The 21,353-nt window shown below is 44.3% G+C and overlaps 1 protein-coding gene across 2 annotated transcripts in view; it reads left to right on the forward strand.

Moving 5' to 3' along the window:
* Positions 1-21,353, forward strand: part of prr36a (proline rich 36a) — a 35,964-nt gene that overhangs the window by 5,642 nt on the left and 8,969 nt on the right. For both annotated transcript variants that reach the window (XM_051070704.1, XM_051070703.1), the window contains exons 2-3: positions 12,072-12,729; positions 12,894-12,987. The gene's annotated coding sequence lies outside the window, so the exon portion shown is untranslated. The remainder of the gene's footprint in view (positions 1-12,071; positions 12,730-12,893; positions 12,988-21,353) is intronic.

A 21,353-nucleotide genomic window follows, 5' to 3' on the forward strand; every position in this document is an offset into this window, starting at 1 on the left:
CGTGGAATTGGTTTCCATGTTTAATCTTGATGAAAATTTAATGCCATTTATGTGTTCATTGACTAGGTTAAAGTTCACTGTATGACATCTGTCAGTCCTGGTATGTACTTGTGTACTCATGCAGGTCTGTGGTGCCTAATGGGGTGACTGCAGTTGTTTGTTACAGGCGGATAGTCTGAGAGAAATACAGATGACTTAAAAATGGATGCCACAGATTGGGAAATGATGCTCAGTGACTGAGTGAGTGAAATACCTGTTCTGTGTTTTCACTGAAATATCTCCAGCACTCTGAATACCGTCTGGATTTGAACACTGGTTTCAGGCTTGAAGATTTTATCTGAGATGACAGGCCTGCGAACAGTTGTCTACCGTCTCTGGTGCCAGCTTCATCCTGTGGTGTGATATACTGCAGGATTAATACATCCAGTTGTCGATTTGTGCATTTTTTTTCTCAGCTTTGCATGAGTCCATGTGCATCAGTGCAGCAGCTGTGAGAGGTTATGGTGGTTATGGGTGTCGGGGTCAAGGATTCAGATTTCCTGTCCACCACAATCGCAGTGTGAGAACAGAATGTACTTACCATTTACTCTCTGCCTTCAACGGGCATCAGTCTTTTGGTATTTTTATAGTCATTGTGGAGCAGGTTTTAAAGCTAAAATTAGTCACATCTGAGAGATAATAAAAGTAATTTATTTTAAATAAGAGGAAAAGGAAGGTTATTGCAGTATTATCAGAACTGATCTGTCTCTAGCTCATGCTGACATTAAACTTTTTAATTGTGTGCAAGCAATAGAAACTCAAGCAATCAAGAAACTGCCTGACATTTTACTTTGGGCCTGTGGCTAAGGATTATTTCAATTAATTGTTTGGTTCATAAGATATCAGAAAGCAGTTAAAAAATGCCCCTCACAATTTCTGAGAGCGTTCTGTGACATAATAAGATGTCTTGTTTTATTTGGCCATGAGTTCAAAACCAAAAGTTATTGAATTTACTGTAACATGAGACAAAGAACACAGCAAATCTTCATGTTTCAGAGTCTGTAACCATCCAGTGTTGGGCATTTTTAGCTTTAACAATTACTAAACTATTAGCAAAATGGTTGTCGATTAATTTCCTGTTCATCAGTTAGTCGACTTATTGTTGCATTTCACTTGTGTTTATTGATTATTCTACTGATCAATTTTATGATTAATCCTGTGGTCTGTAAGATGTCAGAAAATCAAGATTGCTGATTGAATTTTATGTCATTTGATCATTTACTGCTCGTTTCCGTTCTAGGTTGGTTTATGGTCCTTATTTGTACCACGGGGACATTGGCCTTCATCAGTCTGTCCCTTTTGTCTGAGGACACACTCAAAAGTCAGGACAGCTGAATGGAAAGCCCAACCCCTGTACAGCACAGAGCATTTGCATCTGCTTGGAAGTCAGCTGCTTTTACAGCCTGTAACCAGTGTCAGTCTCAGTCCCACACCCATAGAAATTCAATCCTGACTCTTGCCTGCTCTGCTGCATCTGTTTAATGCAACATTCAGGGTTAAACTATATTTCACTGTTGACTCTCCAGGTTTGTTGTGCATCTCCTGTGTTACTCCCGGCTGTTGAGCTGTGGGATGTTGAGACGGCGCGGTGCTGTAACTCTCGTCACTGTGGTTTGGAGGCTGGCACTCTCCTGCCCATTAGGATAAAGTGGTGGACGCTGGCGCTGCATTTTTAGGCACTCAGTCTGTCTGGGACTGTGAAGCTGGGCTCACTGCACTGTAATTATTGAAAGAGTAACTCAGCACTTTCAAAGTCTGTTTGTTAGCTCACGGTGGTAGCCTTGAATGCCACCCCATAGACATATTTTGCTGTGACTTGTCAATGTTACCAATGCATAAGTACGTTGAACGACAATAACATTTCCTTAACCTGGCCTCACTTACCATATGTAGCAGCTGTTATTACTGAAGCAGCATTATGATCTATTTGGTTATTGATCCATGTCTGTCTGAGTTAAATCAAAGTGCACAGCCGCTGTGAGGGTGTGCGTTTGTTTGTGTTGCTCAGGCTGGGCATATCCTGTTATCATCCTTTGCGCTGCCTCTTCATGTGCATGAGAAAGTCAATCCTGTGTGTTGAGTAATTGTTTTGTGTGTGTGTGTGTATTTTGTACAGACCAGGGGTGTGGCTGTGGGTTTGGGTGGTTATCAGAGAGGCAGGCAGACGAGGTGTGGGATCAGTGTCCATCTGGCCTCAGCTCACCCTGCTCAGTCAGTGGCATGGTAACTGATCTGGCCCTCAGGCTCTCCAGCATTATATTGACTATCTGCCTGCTTGTCTATAGCCAGTTGGCTGGTGCACAGGAGAGTAGCCGCTGGCTGGCTTTAATATAGGAAAACTGATGTCAGCGTTGGCTTCTCTACAGCCAGCCATCCTTGACAGAATTGCTTAATTTGGTTCTTTTGTTTTTATGTTGAATTCAAGTTACTGAAAATGCCAAAGGCTTTTAACACAAAAATGATACAAGGTAGTGTTTCAGTTTTTTTTTATGTCTGCACAGCTTATCCAGCTCCTATCCACTTTTATTAGTTGACAGTGAAAAGCAGCAGGAAATGTGGAAAAAGAGAAGGAGATAACATGGGACAAAAGTCCTTGGCAAGAAGCTGGTATGAGGTTTATACTGCAATATTCCTGGTCTAAATCTATTTTATAGTCATAGTTTCATTCTAGAACTCCTTCCGTTTATTTTTTATCCATTTATAGCAGTCTTCCTCCAGCCTTTCTTCTCACTTCTATCACACATCCTCTTTTAAATGAGGTTGGATGCCATGTATCTAGCATGCAACTTTGTAATGCTATGTTGTAGCAGAGATGTGTATGGGACTATCTACAGACCTGAGTCTCTGAATGGTGTTTTTAGGCAAACATTTAGCTACTACAGGCTGGCAGACCTCAGAGAATAGGTTAAATCAAGCAGTAGATCCATGTCAAATGCACATCTACTGTACAGAAGAGGCACCACCCATCCTTCCCTCTTTCGCCCTACAGCCTGTTTGATATCCCTGGGGTCTTTTGGGTGAAGTTGCCGTGCCAGCTGCTCATCCGTCCCGTTACACCAGTTAATCCACTCAGAACCCACCCCCCACTCCCCTCAGCACCATGCCTGAGGGGGGTTACATGGTTCAAAGTGCAGACAATAGGGTTTGTACTGCCCACCCTCCCCCTCATGGTACCCTAACGTTAAACTCAGTTCAGCACGCACTTGAGATGATTGTTGTTGTTGTTGTTGTTGTTTGTTATTTGGACCCTCTCTGACTGTATACACACACAAATACTCAGACTCACTCCTTCCCCCCATAGGCGATCATACCACCCTGCTGCCTTTACTCACTCCACTGTCAGCCTGTCCTGATGGCAATGGGTGCTATCTGGTGCTTTCTGAAAACCCTGCCAGGTTTACAACAGATTGTAACCCCATTTCCTTGCAGCCTTTCAGATCACTGCACTGCCAGTAGCTGCAAGTCCATCCCTTTTTCATTGCCCCGCCCTTAAAGACTAACTGGCTTAGTCCACTTAACTGGTAGCCACACTTAACCACCTGCTCCTAATGGCCTTATTGAGTAGCTTACAGTCACTTAGCACATGTTAGTGTCCCTTATGGAATTGATTAGAATAAAAGGCGTGTTTAACACCAAGCCCAGCTGATGAAAGTGTTTTTAATTTTCTGCCAACAGCATTGACTGTTGTCCCACAGAGCATTCCTAACATCTTTTGAGTAGTTTTTAATTGGTTTTGTTTTTTATCCATGCACACAGCATAAACAGAATATTACGATGTTTAATTCCTGTGGAGCTCTGACTCGTTCCATTAATCCAATCAAAGTTATAGTTAAAAGTCATATCCCTGCCCTTTGTCTGCATCATACTTGTGGAGTGGTTACACATTGCTGTGGCACGTTTGGTGCAATCTGGGCTAATCATTGTACCTTTTGTGCCCAAGGTAGAGTTTGATTTTAAAGTACATAACCATTGTTGGATGTTGGATGTCTTCCACATACCCTTGGCTCCTAGTTTAAAGGATTTGTTATTAATACTTTGTAGGAATTAAGTTAATTCGTCACTCTTCAGTGAAAGGTGCATACGCCTATGAAAACCAGTTCAGATTGATCAGCACTGTGGTAAATATGATTTCTTACAGAGTACACACATGTAGCAGTGAAGAGATCTTGCATAATAGGAATTTTATAGATTGTTTTTGTCAAACTGCAGATTAATGTGTCAGTGTTATTTAACAGTTGGCATTTTGTTCCTGGTTGCTGGTGGTTTTTGGGCACAGCACTGTATCATCATTCAGCTTGGACTCTGGGGACTAGGCCTATCTTAAAATGTTAAAGTCAGAGTTGATTCCTGATGTTGGGCCGCAACATCAGGAATCAACAGCTCAACAGCTCAATCTGATTCAGTATGTGCCAGGTTCCTCTTTGGGTAAATTACTGCCCTACTACAGAGACTGCAGTTTGCAGACAGCAAGTCAACTTATTCAGGACAAACATTTTGTCAATTAAGTCCTGGGATGGAAAACTGTGATGTGGGGCATGTCAGCACTTGCACACAGTCTTGTTATTTGGACAGATGAACAGAAGCCAACCAAGCTGAAAGATCATTGAGGGTTAATGCAGTTCTTTGTCTACAGATAACGAGGTGCATGGGGTTGCCATTCATCTTCTTGATTGTTTTCTGGCGGGGGTGAAGAGCCTCTGTAGGCAGCTCTGCCCTCTGCATATACATACCAAGATTGGCAGGAGTAGGAGCCAATGAACCACTGCATTGGTGGCCAAGACCTGATGCTGAGGCAAAAGAAAAATAGAAGCTCTTCAGAAAGCTGTAGGATGGTGCATCTTAAGGGTCCATCTGTTTTTATGATGTTTTTATATTTTCAGATTACATTAATGCATTTTCCACTATGCAGGATTTTGACCACAGAGGTTGTTGTATCAGAGCAAAAGCAAATGATCCATCACAAATCAATGTAAAAGCAGTTTATGTAGTTGTCTCTTTCAGTGGATGCTTTTATTTTTGGAGCCACAAAAATTTTCTCATTCATATCTTTATATTGTGCCCAGTGATATTTTACCTTGGTTCATTTTAATTCCTTGAGGCTGGTGGATGGGCACACCTCCCAAATATCAATAACAAGTAGGAGTTCACAGGTTCACAACAGATGCATAGGCACAGGAATTATGATGTGTTACTACTTATGGAGATGAAGATCAGTAAGCTCTATTTGCTCTATGTGTGTTTTGGGGAAAAAGGATGATATATGATGCTTTGAGGAGGATGCTCTAAGGAACCAGTAGCTCTTACTGTCTCTCCACTGGGGACATAAGCTTGTGGTGGGAAGGGCTGTTGTGTGATCTTTACCATAGTGTGTGTGTGTGTGTGTGTGAACACAGTATGGGTTTCTGTGGTTTTGTTTTAGTGAGACACTGCTGAGAAAGAACGCCAGTGTGTCGTTACTCCCTCCTCCCTCACTGCATCCCACAAGGACTGGGGCTGTTTTTTTTGTTTGTTTGTTTGTTTTTTTACTTTCAGTGTGTGGTTTCTCTCCTCTCCAGTCTACTCACCATGGCCATGTCTAAAATATTGTGAACAGCTGATATCTGCGCATTGTTTTATATACATATATCCATTCTGACCTGATGAATCCTGTTGCATGGGTGCTAAAACTTCACCCTTACAATTTTTATAGATGGAAGCACTTTCTATTTGAACACTGCGCTCTTCACAGCCAGCAGGACATTGTGCCAAAAGTCAATAATCCAGTGGCTGTGTTGCACAGACAGTGATAGCAACTGACAAGCTACATCATCTTTCACTGACTTGATGTTTATTGCAAGCTGCCACCATCATTTTAAGATCAGATAATGCTGGATCATTTTACTGGTGCACAGGTGGGTATGTCACAAAGATGGACTTATCTTGCCCACTGTCTGTGTGTATGAGGGCCAGATAAATAACCTTTCTGTAAAAGTTATTCAAGGTTTATGGTTTCCTAAGTAGCTAAACCGGACATCAATCACTTCCTGTTATTGAGGATGATCATTTCCTGTGATTGATTGATGTCATTAAATCATACTAAATTTGGAAAACTACTTTTAATTCCTTTAATCCTTTATTGTGAGTATTTCAAGTATTTATGATGAAGGAAAAAATGTTACTTCTTTGCTACCCTTTTTTGACTATTTGAGAAAATACCTGTATGAAGTGGTAGGGAAGAGTTGAATGGAGAAATCAGCCTGATCAGATGACTGTAGGTCTAACTTTGGTAAAGATGTCTACTGAATTTGATGGGCAAGTTACATTTCTGGCTGTAACTGTGTTGTTGCCTTTTTTGGTTTTCAGAACTTTGTAAAACCCCATTATCATGTCTTCTGTTTTTGGTCCCAGAGACCACCACACATTCTTGCTCAGTGTTTTCTTCTTTTAATGACACATTCCTCTCCTTGGCTTGTATGTTATTGTACAACAAAAGCCTGACAACTGGAGGAGTCACAAGTTTGTTTTGAGAGACTGATCTAAACCAGAGCACAAGAATTTATGTTGCTAAATTTCCCCTTTTCTTCTAATTTCCTTGTTTGTGAAATACCCCCCCAAGGACTCATGATGTAGTTTGTTGGAGTGAGAGAGCTGCAAAGACTCTTCATGTGCAGAGATGCAGGCAGCTATTCAGCTATGTGCTCCATGGAGCTGTGTACTCACTAATTCTAGGCTCACATGTCCTCAGCCTCTCCCCATCAGCATGCTTTGAGACGTATGTATGTGTTACAGCAGATTGAATTTCTCTTCTTTCTCTCTCCCACGATGTCTCTCTGTGCATGTGTGTGAACTAAACACTCACTTGGTGATACTGCAGAAACAGCACTGCTACCTTGTATGGTCAGATGGAGCAGCAGGCCTTTACACACACACCATCCCATTTCTCTGAGTCCATTTACCCTTCTTCCTTTTAACATGAATTTGCTTTTAGATTCTTCATCCACCACAGATTGCTAATGTAAATTTGTAAGGTTTTTGCAATGGTGGTTGTTGTAGCAGCAGACAGGGATTAGAGTCAAAGTGAGCAGTTTTCTGCATCTGCTCTTTTGGTCGAGCGCGAGGTTAGGAAACCCCCTTCTTTTCCCAGATGCGATTAAATCTCTTGTTTTGCTCTTCATTCCACTGAATGAACTGACCACCCTCTTCCTCTCCCTTTTCGGTCCAATCTCACAGTTGCAAGCACATGGACATACACACGTGTCCACACTCGGACTAAATACTGCCTGTTGTTTCTTCCTGTGTACATGCCTCTCCCTCAGGCACACACCAGAGGAAAGTTAATGAACAGACAGACAGAGGGGCTTCATGTCTCATTTGTAAACATCATCATGCTCCGCTCTGCCAACATTGTCTGGCAAACACTCCTAGACAGACCTGTGAGCTCGGTCCCCAGGCCAGCGTTGTGTTTGTTTTTATTGTCGAAAGGTGCAGCTGTACTAAGTATGTAGAGATGAATCAAATGCTCATGTGGAATTGAAAGAATGCAGGAAGTGGTAGGCCTCTAAAATGACTGTTTTCACTTGTTTTTCAGTGTGCGTGTGTGTAAATTTGTGTAAATTATATTTTCACATCATGCAAATGTTCTACACATGAATTACTCACTCACACTCCCCTCCTCATACCCTGTTCTATCTAATACATGTTCACGCAGTGCACACATGTTCTCTAGCCTCCCTCTGACCCTTTCACTCCCTGCTCGATCACACATTCTCACACATACACACACGCAGCCAGCTGTCACTGTGTAGCCCTGAAGAGTCTGGAGGAAGTCAGCAGAGCTGGAATGTGGATGGGTTGGATGTGCTCTTGATACTGCTGCTGCTTTAGGCATCCACTTTCTACTATTAATCATCTTAGACCAGATGCAGGATTGACATGAATCTTAAAAGTAGAAAGTCATCATCAGACAACTGAAAGCTGCTTTCATGTGCAGACTACCACTGCAACTAAGGACTGTTTTCATTATCAGTTTAATCAGTTTTTCCTTGATTATATGTTTTCAGAATTGTGTTAGGGATTTTTTTCTTAAAAACAATTTTCTGATATTGTACAGACCAGAGCCCAAAGTGACATTGTTTTTCCAACCAGAGGTCCAAAACCCAAAATATTAATTTTACTCTCACATCTGGCAACGAAAAGCAGAAAATCATCACAATTGAGTGGCTGGAATGAGACGGTTTTTTGTTTAAAAAATGACTTGAATAATTAATCAGTCTCTGTCTATCAACTAACGACTTAAATATGTTACTGATTTTCCTTCACTGGCATGTGTTTGTATTTACCTGCAGTTCAGGCACACCATCAATCTGCTACACTCCTAATGTGTATTGTCTTTTTGCTCTTTTTGTAATTGCAGCCTTGTGGCAGCAGTCTGGGGTAAATCTACAGATGACATTAAGCCCCAGCATCAGTATCAACAGCCCCCCTCCACCACCACCTCCAGCAGTCTGCACAATGCATTCCAAACCCCTGCTATGCTCTCAACACAGCTAAATCCCTCTCCGCTTGTATGAGACACAGTATTAAAAGTGACCCATTTTGTCAGGCTCTGCTACTGATGTCTGGATGTGTAGAGCAACAGACTGAGAGATGGAGTGCAACAGATGTAATTAAACTGCCTCAAGACAGGTCAGGGGTAAGATTTAATGACGCATAAGGCCATATTTCTTTATTAGAAGTGGAATGTAAATACCACTGAGGCCACTGAGTTCTTTCTCCGTCTAGACAGACTCCCTCCAACAATCTTACAACGTGATGGCTGCATTTATAAACACACACTCATCTCCGGCTTTCTCTAAACATGTACTGCTGCAGCCTTTTCAGCCATTGTGCCTTTTGTTTTCATCATCACAATACTTGCAGCATATTGTAATTATCGCCATGGGTATCGAGCTAATTGTGATATTAGCTATGTGGAGCTGGCGAGAAAGAAGGCACGCTGCGTGCTGAGTGTGGTTTTAAATTTTCAGTGAACTAGGATTTGTTATGCAAATGTGGATTGAGAGAATGGCAGACAATAGAGGTGGTTTTCTTTGTATTTCATCAAAATGCATGAGGGTGTTCATCTTGACCAGACAGACCATTTAAAAAATGCTGCTGGTATTGTTGTGCCGTCATTTTTCTGAACATAAAATCATGCCCCCAGCCTGGTGTCAACAGCTTGAAGAATCCCCAAATTTCAGTCTAGTATTGATACTAAGGTGACATTTTCTGACAGATGTGAAAACAAACAGCAGCCCCCCAGAGCAGTCTTGCTGTAATTTAGTAAAACGTCTCTTTATCTGTGCGTGTGTGCGTGCATAGATGGGATTTTAATGATCCGTTCACTTCCTCTCTGTGCCGCGTCACGTATTGTCAGCTGGTCAGCTGCCTTTACTTGACCAGAAAGGGGTCATCACACGAAGAATGTGATTCATGCTGCTAACTGCTAAGCCCCTGGCATTAGTAGCTGGACTGGCAAAACTATGCCATGCTGTGCGTGTAACACTGCCAGTCAATCTCTCTGTCTCGCTGCTCTGTGTTTGGAGCAGCTCCCTCCTGTCTGAACAAACTGGGTGGGGTTTATTTGACGAGATCCACCAACTTCCTCCAGAGAGCAAGTTTGACCTGATGTAAATAAAAACACATCAACCCATCAAAATTAAAATCTAGGAGGACTTGTCAGGAGACACCTAGCTGGCTTTGCTATGTGTTTTTCTGCTCTGCCAGTCTCTACAAGTGATATGAAAAGAGACAGATTTGTACTTGGTTTTTAAAATTAGATGACAATTTGCTAATGGCTTCATAACCTTCCCAGTCCATATAAACGAAGTGATGATAATGGATTTGAACTGCACAGCCCCATCCCAAGGGCTCTGCACATTAGCTGATTCACCCTCATTTGAGGCTTTATATTTTCCAAAAGAAGAGACAATCCAGACATAGTGTTGTTAGGAAGGTTACTCTACACCGCTCAGCTTCATTTCTTTGTGTGATTTGTAACCACAGAGACTAGAGGCGAACAAGAAATACAACAGAAAGCAGCAGGAGTGAAAGCTAAGTTTAAAGGCAAGCACTGAGATCAACTTGTAACTCTTTCATGGCTGAACTGAGGGGTAGGACTTAACTATTTTATACAAGAGATTTGGGAGTTTTAGTGGTCGTATGTACAGGTGTGGGTGTTTTGTGGGATCTGTGAAGTTGTGTATTCAGTTGTTATCAGTGCTAAACTGGCCAAACAAGTTATTCCCGAATGTAACGTAATTCAATTGATGAATCTTTTGTTTTTTTGCTAAGCTAGCCCCCAGTGCCTTAATACTGAAGTTTAGTGCTCTGGGAGGTATCACCTTACTTCAGATGTTAATGTGTAACTGGTGAGTAAACTGTTTCCTGACCTTAGAACAAGAGTGTGTGCTGCACTGCTTCAGTTAGAGATGAATACAGATGATTTAAAAGAATTGTATTTGTCATTGTAAAGGGATAACTAGGTTCTTGTGCTCCTTGATAATTATTCTACACTGTGTGCTCACTGGAAGTTGTAGTTTTTATAAGATGTTTGTAGTTAATAAGGCTTAATAGCTTGTATGTCATTCATACATCTACAGCCATGACCTTATTAGTTTGTGCTGAAAGAGCAGAGCCCTCTCTCTCTCTGATTTTTCCGTCACGGTTTGTTCTTTCTTGTTATTACTCCTGCTTTTCTTGCCTTGTAGTAATTCTCAGCTGTCAGCATCTGTTTGCATTCTGTTCCTTATTTCCTTCAGCTTTTTATAAATATCTTCCTTTCCCCTTTTAAAGCTTTTGTTACATTACTTTTGCTTTCTTAAATAGGTCTTCTATCCATCTCAGTCTTTTTTTTCCTCCTCAATCCATCTCTTGCACAGCTTGTTCCCTGGGCCATACAGAGCTTGTACTGGCTAGACCATCTGTGTAGCAATTTACTGGAAGCAGATCTATTAGTAGTGGGAGGAGGGGAGGATGGTACCAAGGAGAAGAGAGGAACAAGTGGCTATAGGAAAAAGGAGGGGAGTAGTAAGGAGGGGGTGGGAGGCCACTATGGTGAGAGGGGCAGAAGAATGGGGAGTGTGGGTGGAGCGGATGATTGAGGGGGAAGGAGAATAAACCCGTAACAGATCTGGGAAGAGCCCTGTCCAGTCAGAGCTAGAGAAACCTTGACTGAGGTTAATGAGTGCAAGACCTATATATGACTCTACCCACACACATGTTCCACAAAGCCCCCCCCTTGCTTTCAGTTTCTGCAGTTCTTCACTGCTGCCTCTTATACTCTACATCAATTTCAGATTTTCCACTAGTGCTCTCCATTAAGGAATTTCTCAGCACACAAATCTTTTTAAAGCAATTGCTGGGTGACTTGATGATTACCATCTGCATCTGCTCGACATAGAGGAGGACAATGGCTGACAAATGGGCCATTTGGTGCTTGTTGTCCACCTCCTTGCTCTCCTCATTCTCTGTGGGCTGCGTGTCATGGCAGGAGACTGTGAAGCCTCTCTTGGCTTTCAGCGCTCCAAACCACAGCTTTTTCCCTTTTAATTCCAAGACACTGGAAGCCATTTGGAGCACAGTCACAAGTCATCCATTTTTTTTTGTATTTCAGCCCCATAAAATGTGCAGTTAAAACATTCCACTGTTCCCTTATTGTGGTACTTTAAAAGTGATTTTTAAGTTAATTTTGCTGCCTCGTGTATTGTGGTGCATTATTGTCAGTTCTGTGTTAGATGAGTGTGGAGGAGAGTGACTGGTTTAGAGAAGAGATTTGCTGGCTTCTCACACCGCTCACTTCCTGTTTTTCAGACTCCCCCAAATTCCACAGAGGCCCCTTACCATAAATGGCATTTCCTTTGGCTAACAGTGACACTTTTATCATATGACTTCATGAGTAGTGCAACATGGTTCAATTCTGCATTTAAGAGGAGGTGTGAAATCAAAGAAAATCATCAGTATTATAGTGCTCACTGAACCTGGAGATTCACTCTTGTTTTGCTTTTCTTCTACAGGACATTAAAGTGTGAGAGGAACTGGCCCATTCAAGAAGTGTGCACGCCGCTGGACCGTACTCAACAGCAGCAACATCAGCATCCACACCTTAGGAGGAGGGGATGAAACCGGATGGGGTTACCATGGAAACCACGGAGCCCACTGAAGCTGCAGCAGAAGCATCAACTCAACCAGCAGAAGCTGCAAATGATGAAGCGCCCGGGGCTACTCCGAAGGCCAATGGCAGTTCAGTGGCAGCGGACCCTAAGGTCAAACCAAAAGCTGTTGCAACTAAAACACAGCATGCAGCCAAATCTGCTGGGGCTTCTGGATCCAACTCACGGCCAGGTACTTCCTCGCACCGCACGATGAATGACGTCAAATCCTCTAACAATAGTTCTGCGGCTGCAGTCAAGAAAACAGCAACTGCAGCAAAAGCAGCATCAGCAGCTGGAGCCGTACCCAAAAGACCCATGGGTGCAGCAGCAGCAGCAGCAGCTTCCACCACGGTCAAGAACCAAACTAGAGTGCCTGACAAGAAGCCTGTTGGACCTACCAGGACTACCTCTGTTGCTGCAGCCACAGTAACAAATGGTACCAAACCAACAACAGTGAATGGCACTACTAAGAAGAGACCAGCAGCTGAGACTGTTAATGTAGCAAGACCCAAGACCACAGGTGAGTCTGAATGTAAAATGAAATGTGATTAAATTTCCCTAGCTTGACGTAGAGTTGTCATTTCTTTTTCTTTTTTTTTTTGCTGTCTTGGACATTCTGACAACATTTTCTTTTTCTGATTTCTATGCAATATAATCATCTTCTTCTCCCCCGACTCCCCCCAGCTACTACCAGCAGACCAACGGTGTCTACTGCCCCGAAACCCAGCACTTCGACCACAACAAAAGCTGGTGGTGTTGCTGTTTCAAAGACCACAAGGTATGCATGCTTATCACAAATGGGCAGCAGGTGCTGAAAAGTTTACAGGCCTAATGGCACTTTGTGTATGAACAGATGAATGAAGTAATGTGGTTGGGAAACCGACCTTATTGTTTAATACCCTTCTCTTTCTCCCACCTCCTCATTGTGTTTCTGTCTCGCTGAGATCTGAACTTTGTAATTCCCTTACAAACTGGAAGAGAGGGTGACTTTGTTTATCTTGATGCCCTCAAAGGGTGCAGTGGAGAAGGATGTCCATTGTGGTCTTTGGGCCGTTATTGAGTCAAATTTCGCTTCAAGAGTGTGAGTCATGTTAGCAGAAATAACCTGAGATAGAGGGCCTTAACAGAGCCAGTGATACTGAAGAACTACCGCTTTGTCCCAAACAGACCCCCTGGCAGCAACCAGCCCCAGCCCCCCAGGGCAGAGAGCTATTGACTTGGCTCATAATCCCTCTCGTACTGGCCCGGTGGTTTGAATAGAGAGTGATGTAGTTGGAGAGACTTGCTCAATTTCTGCTCTCAAATGATCTGTAGTAGAGTTTCATGGTTGACCCGGTCATTAACTGCCATTTCAGCTAGAAAGCGTTTATTTTTTAGTTGACAGAAACTCAAGAATGTCAGGTGAAATTCATGCTTCTTTAATCTGTTACCAAACATAATTATCAGCTGGAGGCAAAAACTGTAGCTGCAAAACATATTTCCTCTAATGTTAGATTAAGTGATTGAAAGTATTGAACATGATTAATGTGACAGTTGTTTGTGTAAATGAAGCGATCGGTCTCCAGAGTTTAGAGTTGGGTCCATAATACACCAATCCAGCATCTTTCCACAGGATGTGCTGTTCTGTACTGAGAGGCCTGATTAGATTCTGCCTCCACTTGTCTTGCCTCTTAATGTTCTCTTATTAAATAACAGAATAATGTGCTGCCCTGTGCTGCGTCACTGTTTTCTAAAGCAGCAGATTCATTGAATTCTTTCTTTGCTACAAGAAATAAAAGAAATACCTTTGTGTGAATAGTTTCTATACCTCAGCTCTATTTCTATCATTGATATAGATGCTCCAATACCTATAAATTCAGAACTCAGAGAGGTATTAAAATCATCCTGACAGTGATGGCAATGTCTATGTAAGATTTAACATGAAGAACCATGATCACTTCTATGTAGTTTTTAACAATGTGACCTATAGACTGTGGGGTCATAGAGGTTTAGCTAGGAGTGGTTGTTTTAAATGTTCTGTATTTTCTCTGTATGTGTTTATAAAGGTGTGTCAGGGCGTGTACACAGAGAAGCTCATCCTCTGAATTAATCAGATGAGGCATCTGAAGTGCAGGAGTCTGATTACAGTAGCACATCATCCTTATGTGACTCTTCCCCAGGACGTGACATCAGGCACTCGCCTCTCAGCGTGAGGCGCTCGGAGCACAACAGGAGAACAGCAGCAGGTGTCTGCCCTTGTGACAGACGACGCATGACGTGTTTCGTGCCACCTGTGTGTTATGGCAAAGTCGGTAGCGTGACAAATCCTTTGTGTAGCAACCGTGGCAGCAGTGTGCATTTCAGTCAGTGCTGGTGCTCGTGCTGGCTCTCTGGCAGAGTCGGGCACCGACACAAACAGACCATCTTTCAGCTCAAGCGGTGACTTGCATTAGTCGTGACAGTTAACACAATAGCACTGACCTTCCATAGCAGCACGTGCAACAGAATTTAGGTATTAAAGGATTTGGCAAATCACCCAACAAGATTATTTAGTTGCAACACAACAAGTTCATCTCTTCTTCCTTGTAATTCTGCAGCCATGTCTTTGTAATTCCAGCTGTGCCATATTGTTTCTCATGTTGCTGAGACAACAACAGTCATGGTAGCCCAAACTGTCGCATAGGAACCCACATTAATATGTTTTAAGTTGCAGGTAAATCTGGTTCATATAGCCCTGCTGTGGCAAACAGCATAGATGATAATCCCTGCTGTTAGGCCAACATGTACAACGAGCCAGTGTAGTAGCACACACTGCCTGTGTCCAATGGAAAGACCATCTTCTCTCATAAAGTATTAATACCAATTGGCCTAAAGGGAGGAATGAAAACATATTGAGTTTTTAAAAAATGATTTTACTTTTGCCAGAGCCTCATTCATGAAGGACAAATAAGATCTGGTAATGTGTTTGACTATGAGCTCCTGGAAATAGGATTTTGGCCTACGAAAAGTAAGAATAAGATTTGATAGGCTATAATGGAAAAGCCAGGAAAATGCTGGATCTGTTCTAATACACAGTGCAGTGGGGCTGTTTCAGCTGTGTGTTGATATTTCTTATTACATATTGTAACTAAGACAGAAATACAGTATGTAACTAAGAAACATGAAGAGGCACAATCCATCTGCATGACAGGAGTATGTCTCTGTCCCAGCGGTTGATGAGGACCCTTGATTTTTTTAGACTTAGACTTAGACGGACTTTATTGATCCCCTTGGGATGACTCCCTCGGGGAAATTACATTTCCAGCAGCAAATACAGGCAGAAGATGTAAATAAAATAGGAAAGAATATAAATATAAATAGAATTGGATTGAGGGTGATTTAAGATAAATATGCAGAGTATACTGGACTGTGTGTGGCATTAACATAAATAATAAATATAGATATGCTGAAACTGTATGTTACTTGAGTGTCCAGGTGGGTTATTGCACTTTAAGGGGGGCTACCACTCCCTTCTGTCCTCCATACCCTACTCTCCCTCCTCCTCCCCCCAAGTGAGGAGTTGTGGAGTGTGATGGCATGGTGGACAAAGGAGTTCTTCAGTCTGTTGGTCCTACACTTGGGCAGGAGCAGTCTTTCACTGAACAGGCTCCTCTGGTTGCTGATGACAGTGTGCAGAGGGTGGCTGGTATTGTCCATGATATCCAGCAGTTTGTCCAGTGTCCTCATCTCTGCCACCGTCACCAGAGAGTCCAACTTCATGCCGACCACAGAGCCGGCCCGCCTGATCAGTTTCTCCAGTCTGTTTGTGTCCTTTTTTGATATGCTGCTCCCCCAGCACACCACAGTGTAAAAGAGGACGCTGGCAACCACAGACTGGTAGAACATCCACAGCAGTTTGCTGCAGACATTAAAAGACCGCAGTCTCCTTAGGAAGTACAGCCTGCTTTGTGTCTTTCCATACAGGTGGCTGGTGTGTGTTGTCCAGTCCAGTTTATTGTCCAACCACAGCCCAAGGTATTTGTAGGAGTCCACAGCCTCCACCTCAGCTCCCTCTAACAGGATTGGTCGCTGTCTTGGTCTGGACCTCCCAAAGTCAATGACCAGCTCCTTCGTCTTAGAGGTGTTGAGTTGTAGGTGGTTAGTGTGGCACCATGCAGCAAAGTCCCCCACCAGTCTCCGATACTCCTCCTCTCTGTCATCCCTGATGCACCCAACGATGGCTGTGTCATCGGCGTACTTCTGTATGTGACACAGCTCCGAGTTGTAACAGAAGTCCGAGGTGTACAGGGTGAAGAGAAGAGGGGCCAGCACTGTGCCCTGGGGGGCTCCAGTGCTGCTGACCACAGTGTCAGACGTGATGTCCTTCAGCCTGACGTACTGTGGCCTGCCAGTGAGGTAGTCGGAGATCCAGTCCACCAGATAGGGGTCCACTCCCATCCTGCTCAGTTTGTCACGAAGCATAGGGGGCTGGATGGTATTAAAGGCACTGGAGAAGTCCAAGAAGAGAATCCTCACTGTGCCGCTTCCCTTATCCAGGTGGGAGTGGGCTCTGTGTAGCAGGTAGAGGATGGCATCCTCCACCCCAACACCTTGCTGGTAAGCAAACTGCAGGCGGTCCTGGGCATGTTGCACCTGGGGTCTGAGGAGGCTAAGGAAGAGCCGCTCCAACGTCTTCATCAGGTGTGAAGTGAGTGCCACCGGTCGGAAGTCATTCAGCTCGCTGGGCCGGTTCTTCTTCGGAACTGGAACGATGCAGGATGTCTTCCAGAGGGTGGGCACTCTCCCTAGCTGCAGGCTAAGGTTGAAGATCCGTTGTAGTGGTTCCCCCAGTTCTGTAGCGCATGTCTTCAGCAGTCTTGGACACACTTTGTCCGGGCCTGCTGCTTTCCTGGGCCGGAGCTTCCTCAGCTGTCCTCTGACCTGGTCTGTGGTGATATGAGGCGGAGACTGTGATGGGGTGGGGGAGGAGGAGGGGGGTGTTGTGGTGTCTGTGGGGAGGTGTGTAGAGGGAAGAAGGAGAGATGGCTGCGGTGAGGGTGGGGGTGGGGGGGACAAGGGCTGGTTGAACCTGTTGAAGAAGTCATTCAGTTCGTTCGCCCTCTCCATTGTCCCCCCTATGGCTCTGGTCTTTGTGTTGTGGCCTGTGATGGTCTTCACACCTTGCCAGACCTCCCTCATGTTGTTTTCCCTCAGCTTCTGCTCCACCTTTCTCCTGTAGCTGTCCTTAGCTTCCCTCACACAATGTTTCACCTCCTGCTGTGCTGCCTTCATGGCCTCCCTGTCTCTGCTCCTGAAGGCAGCCTTCTTCCTGTTGAGGACAGCCTTGACTTCCCGCGTTACCCATGGCTTGTTGTTAGGGTAACAGCGGACTGTCTTGACAGGGGAGACCACATCTACACAGAAATTCAGGTACTCTGTCAGACAGTGTGTCATCCCCTCAATGTCCTCATCATGCGGGTTGATCAGCACATCCCAGACCGTGGTGTTGTAACAGTCTCTCAAGGCACTTTCCATCTCAGGGGACCATCTTCTGATGGACCGAGTTGTCACCGGCTGCTTTTGGACCAGGGGGGTGTACAGTGGCTGTAGGTGAACCAGATTGTGATCAGACTTCCCTAGAGGGGGGAGGGGAGTCGCTCTGTATGCATCCCTTACATTAACATACAGAAGATCAATTGTCCTGTTGTTTCTAGTAGGACAGTCTACAACCTGATTAAAAACAGCCAAGGTAGAGTCCAAGGTTACATGGTTAAAGTCCCCAGAGATGATCATAAGTGCCTCAGGGTGCTGTGTCTGCAGCCTTGCTGTGATGGAGTGGATCTTCTCACAGGCAGTGGCTGCGTCCGCTCTCGGAGGGATGTAAACGCCGACGGTGATCACGTGACTGAACTCCCTCGGCAGGTAATATGGCCGTAGGCTAACAGCTAGCAGTTCGAGGTCACGGCAGCACAAGACTGTCTTTACAGAGATATGTCCTGGGTTACACCAGCGGTTGTTGACATACATGATGAGTCCCCCACCTTTGTTTTTACCGCTTGCGTTAGTGTCTCTGTCGGCTCTCACAGCAGTGAATCCCAGCAGGTCCACGTTAGCATCCGGTACGAGGTGGTTCAGCCATGTCTCCGTAAAGATGAACAAGCTGCTCTCGCGGTAGATCCGCTGGTTGTTCCGTGCGGATAGCTCGTCGATCTTGTTCGGCAGCGAGTTCACATTCCCCATGATTACGGAGGGAATCGATGGTTTGTAGCGCCTCCGATTCTCCTCAAGCTCAGCCTTTCGCTTGGCCCCGGCCTTGCAGCCCCTGGGTCTCCTCCTCAGCTCCGTCGGGATGGAGTGTCGTATCCCGGCTCGGCCCTTTGTGCGCAGAGTCAGCAGTTCCTCTCGCGAATAAGTGAGGAAACTGGCTCTTGGTTGCATTTTAAAGTTGAAAATATCCATAGGATATATATAAAGCACACCGTCTCTTCACAAGAAGAGTAAGAAGAGTAGAGGGAAAAAAAAAAGAAAAGTTAAAGAGCTAAAAAGAGCAAAAAAAAAAAACTACGGAGCTACTGGAGAGGCAGCCGTCTCCCACAGCGCCAAACTACTGTAGATAGCTGGAGTCGAAGCCAAATGTTGTAAAATCTGGCACCTGCTTCGCTCCGATCTTCTCCAGTGATGGGTTGTGGTGTCCTTGCACTGACTGAGCAATCAGTCTTTGTCCACCCCACCCCCTCTCTCAATCTCCCTTCACTTCCCTCTCATCCCTCTTTTCGGCCGTCTGTGCATGTACGGTGCTGGGCATTTGGCCAGGATCTCCTCAAGCCTTCCCTGCAGCCCAACTTCCATCTAGTGTTTTCTATGTTGCTCATCATTTAGCTGCATACAGAGACTGGTAAATTCAGTGTGAAGTTGTATAACATGAGAAGGGCAGTGATTATGCTTTCATGTTGCTGAGCAGTCTTTAGGATGATTAATATTCAAAGAGTCACAGTTGGATGGTACTTTTTGGTCTTGCCGATACAGTATTTGCACTGTAATGTAGAACTGATTAAAATTACACCAAATACAAGAAGGGCTTGGATTTGTGCAGCACTCTTCTGTCTTCTTTTATCCTCTCTCTATTTTGTTTGTTTCTCTCCCCCGTCTAGCCTCCTGATTGCGTCTGTGTTGCTCTATTGGAGATAAAACTGTGTCACTTCTCCCCGACAGTCTTGGCAGAGAGCAGGATTACTGTCCTGACAGAAAAGACCCATGGCATCTATCACAGTGACAGTGGGTGCCTAGGGCCTCATAAGAGCCAACGCTGTCTGCCCTGCTATTGCTAGGCTGCAGCACTTCATCTAAACTCTCCACTGAGCTGATTCATGCCTCCACTCTTTATTGTCAAGGAGATAACTGTAGGCCCACACAAGCCCGAGGAATGCGTGCTGCTCTCAGGAAGGAGTAAAGCAGCTGGTTTTGGATGGCCTACAAGCCAAACAAGGTATTGTTTGGCTTGTAGGCCACCATTGGGGTGCTTTATTTCCATTTGTTGTCACGGAGGGGGCTCTTGAGGCGATGAGAGGAGAAAGTGGCGAGAACAGAAGAATGTATATTTAAACTGCATTTTTATTTGCAGGATAAGCTCACTGCTACAGACATAAAGTGTACATCTTGGCCAAGCCCTTCTCCTTTCTCTTTGGCTTGATTTAAAAAAGAAAAATTTAATCCACAGGCACCAGTATGCCAAGGGAGTCTAGCCTCCCAGCTGTGTTTTTAGAAGGAACGAGAGGAAAGAGAGAGTCATGGATGAATGGATGGAGTAGGCGTGGCTTCAACAAAACTCCCCTGGCTCATGTTTACGCTTTGATTTTTGGCCAAACAGATGTCACAGCTGCTGGGTATGTTAATGCCACGGGTGTGCTGTTTTGCATCTGTCGTAAACGTTCGTGAATATTGACTGTAAAACAAAGAAAGCCCGTAAAGTGTAACAGTGTCTCCCGGCTGACCTTTGCCCTCAAGAAGACCTCATGTTTGGTCATGGCTGTATAGTGCCTCTCATCCTCTCTTTGGACTGTGATTTGTATTGATTTCAACCCTCTTTTGGCAGGAAATGTAATCCATACTAATACACCAACAACAGAACCACCAGCCACCACCCACAGGCAGTGTGTGGAGTGTAGGCTTTAGTGGGTCTGTCTGTTCCCCTCCTTGCCATCCCCCTGGATCAAACCTTTATGAGTTATGACTCATCATAAAACAATGGAGGGAGAGGTTGGGGTTGTTTGAGGTTATATTGTGTCTGTGACCTCCCCTTACCCTCCTTTACGCCTCTCTTCATTTCTCCCCCTCAGTCTGCGTTTAGAGGAAGACTCGGCGTTGTCTGCCTTGATTCCTATAATTGAGTAGTCATGTCGACCCAGATTTTGCTTACGCAGAGGATTAGATATGAAAAACGACCTTAATTAGCTGCACTTCACATCGGAGCCCGACTCTTCTGATGATAGCCAATTACACTGTCCCATAGCTATGAGCCCATGTCTGGGCAGTGGCTGCGTGATCTCAGGGAAACAAACGGTCATTGTAATGGTTATTGTAATGTGGGAGCGGCATCTGTGTGCAGGCATGCTACTCCACTGAAAGCCATCAAAGTCATCGTGTCTTTGCCAGTTCACGTCTACATCTTCGACCGTATCAGCAGACCAAGTCCAAAAGAAGACATAATGGAGATTGTTGTAATTGGCAGTGGGGTCACACAGTTCCATAAGGCAATTACATTCGATTATGCAGCTCTAGATGTGGTGGAAGTCAATCTCTTTGATTAGAAACAGATGTCTTACAAATAATTTACAGCGCTGAGGTTTTGCATTGTGTTTGAACACCAGGGTTCCAGTGTAGAAATGAGGACTTAGTACTGCCTGCAGCTGACGACTCGCTCATTTAACTGGCTGAGTTTGTTTGTAGGTTAGCTAGTGCAGCAGTGCATTGCAGCAAAGACTATGTCAAATTCTTGGAACCTGACAAGGCAAATGTATTGTGTGGAGATTTCACAGAGCCCAGTATAGTGCAGCATAAGCAACATTCAGATTTTTATGTAGGTTACTGCTTCTCAGATCACTGCACTGCAAGTCTGATGCGCAGATGTCACTTTACATTCCACTCACCTCAAGTCTTTTTGCCTGACTGTCAAATTTAATACTATAA

This window comes from Lates calcarifer, linkage group LG5, assembly GCF_001640805.2.
Source record: "Lates calcarifer isolate ASB-BC8 linkage group LG5, TLL_Latcal_v3, whole genome shotgun sequence".
NCBI classification, from domain to species: domain Eukaryota; kingdom Metazoa; phylum Chordata; class Actinopteri; family Centropomidae; genus Lates; species Lates calcarifer.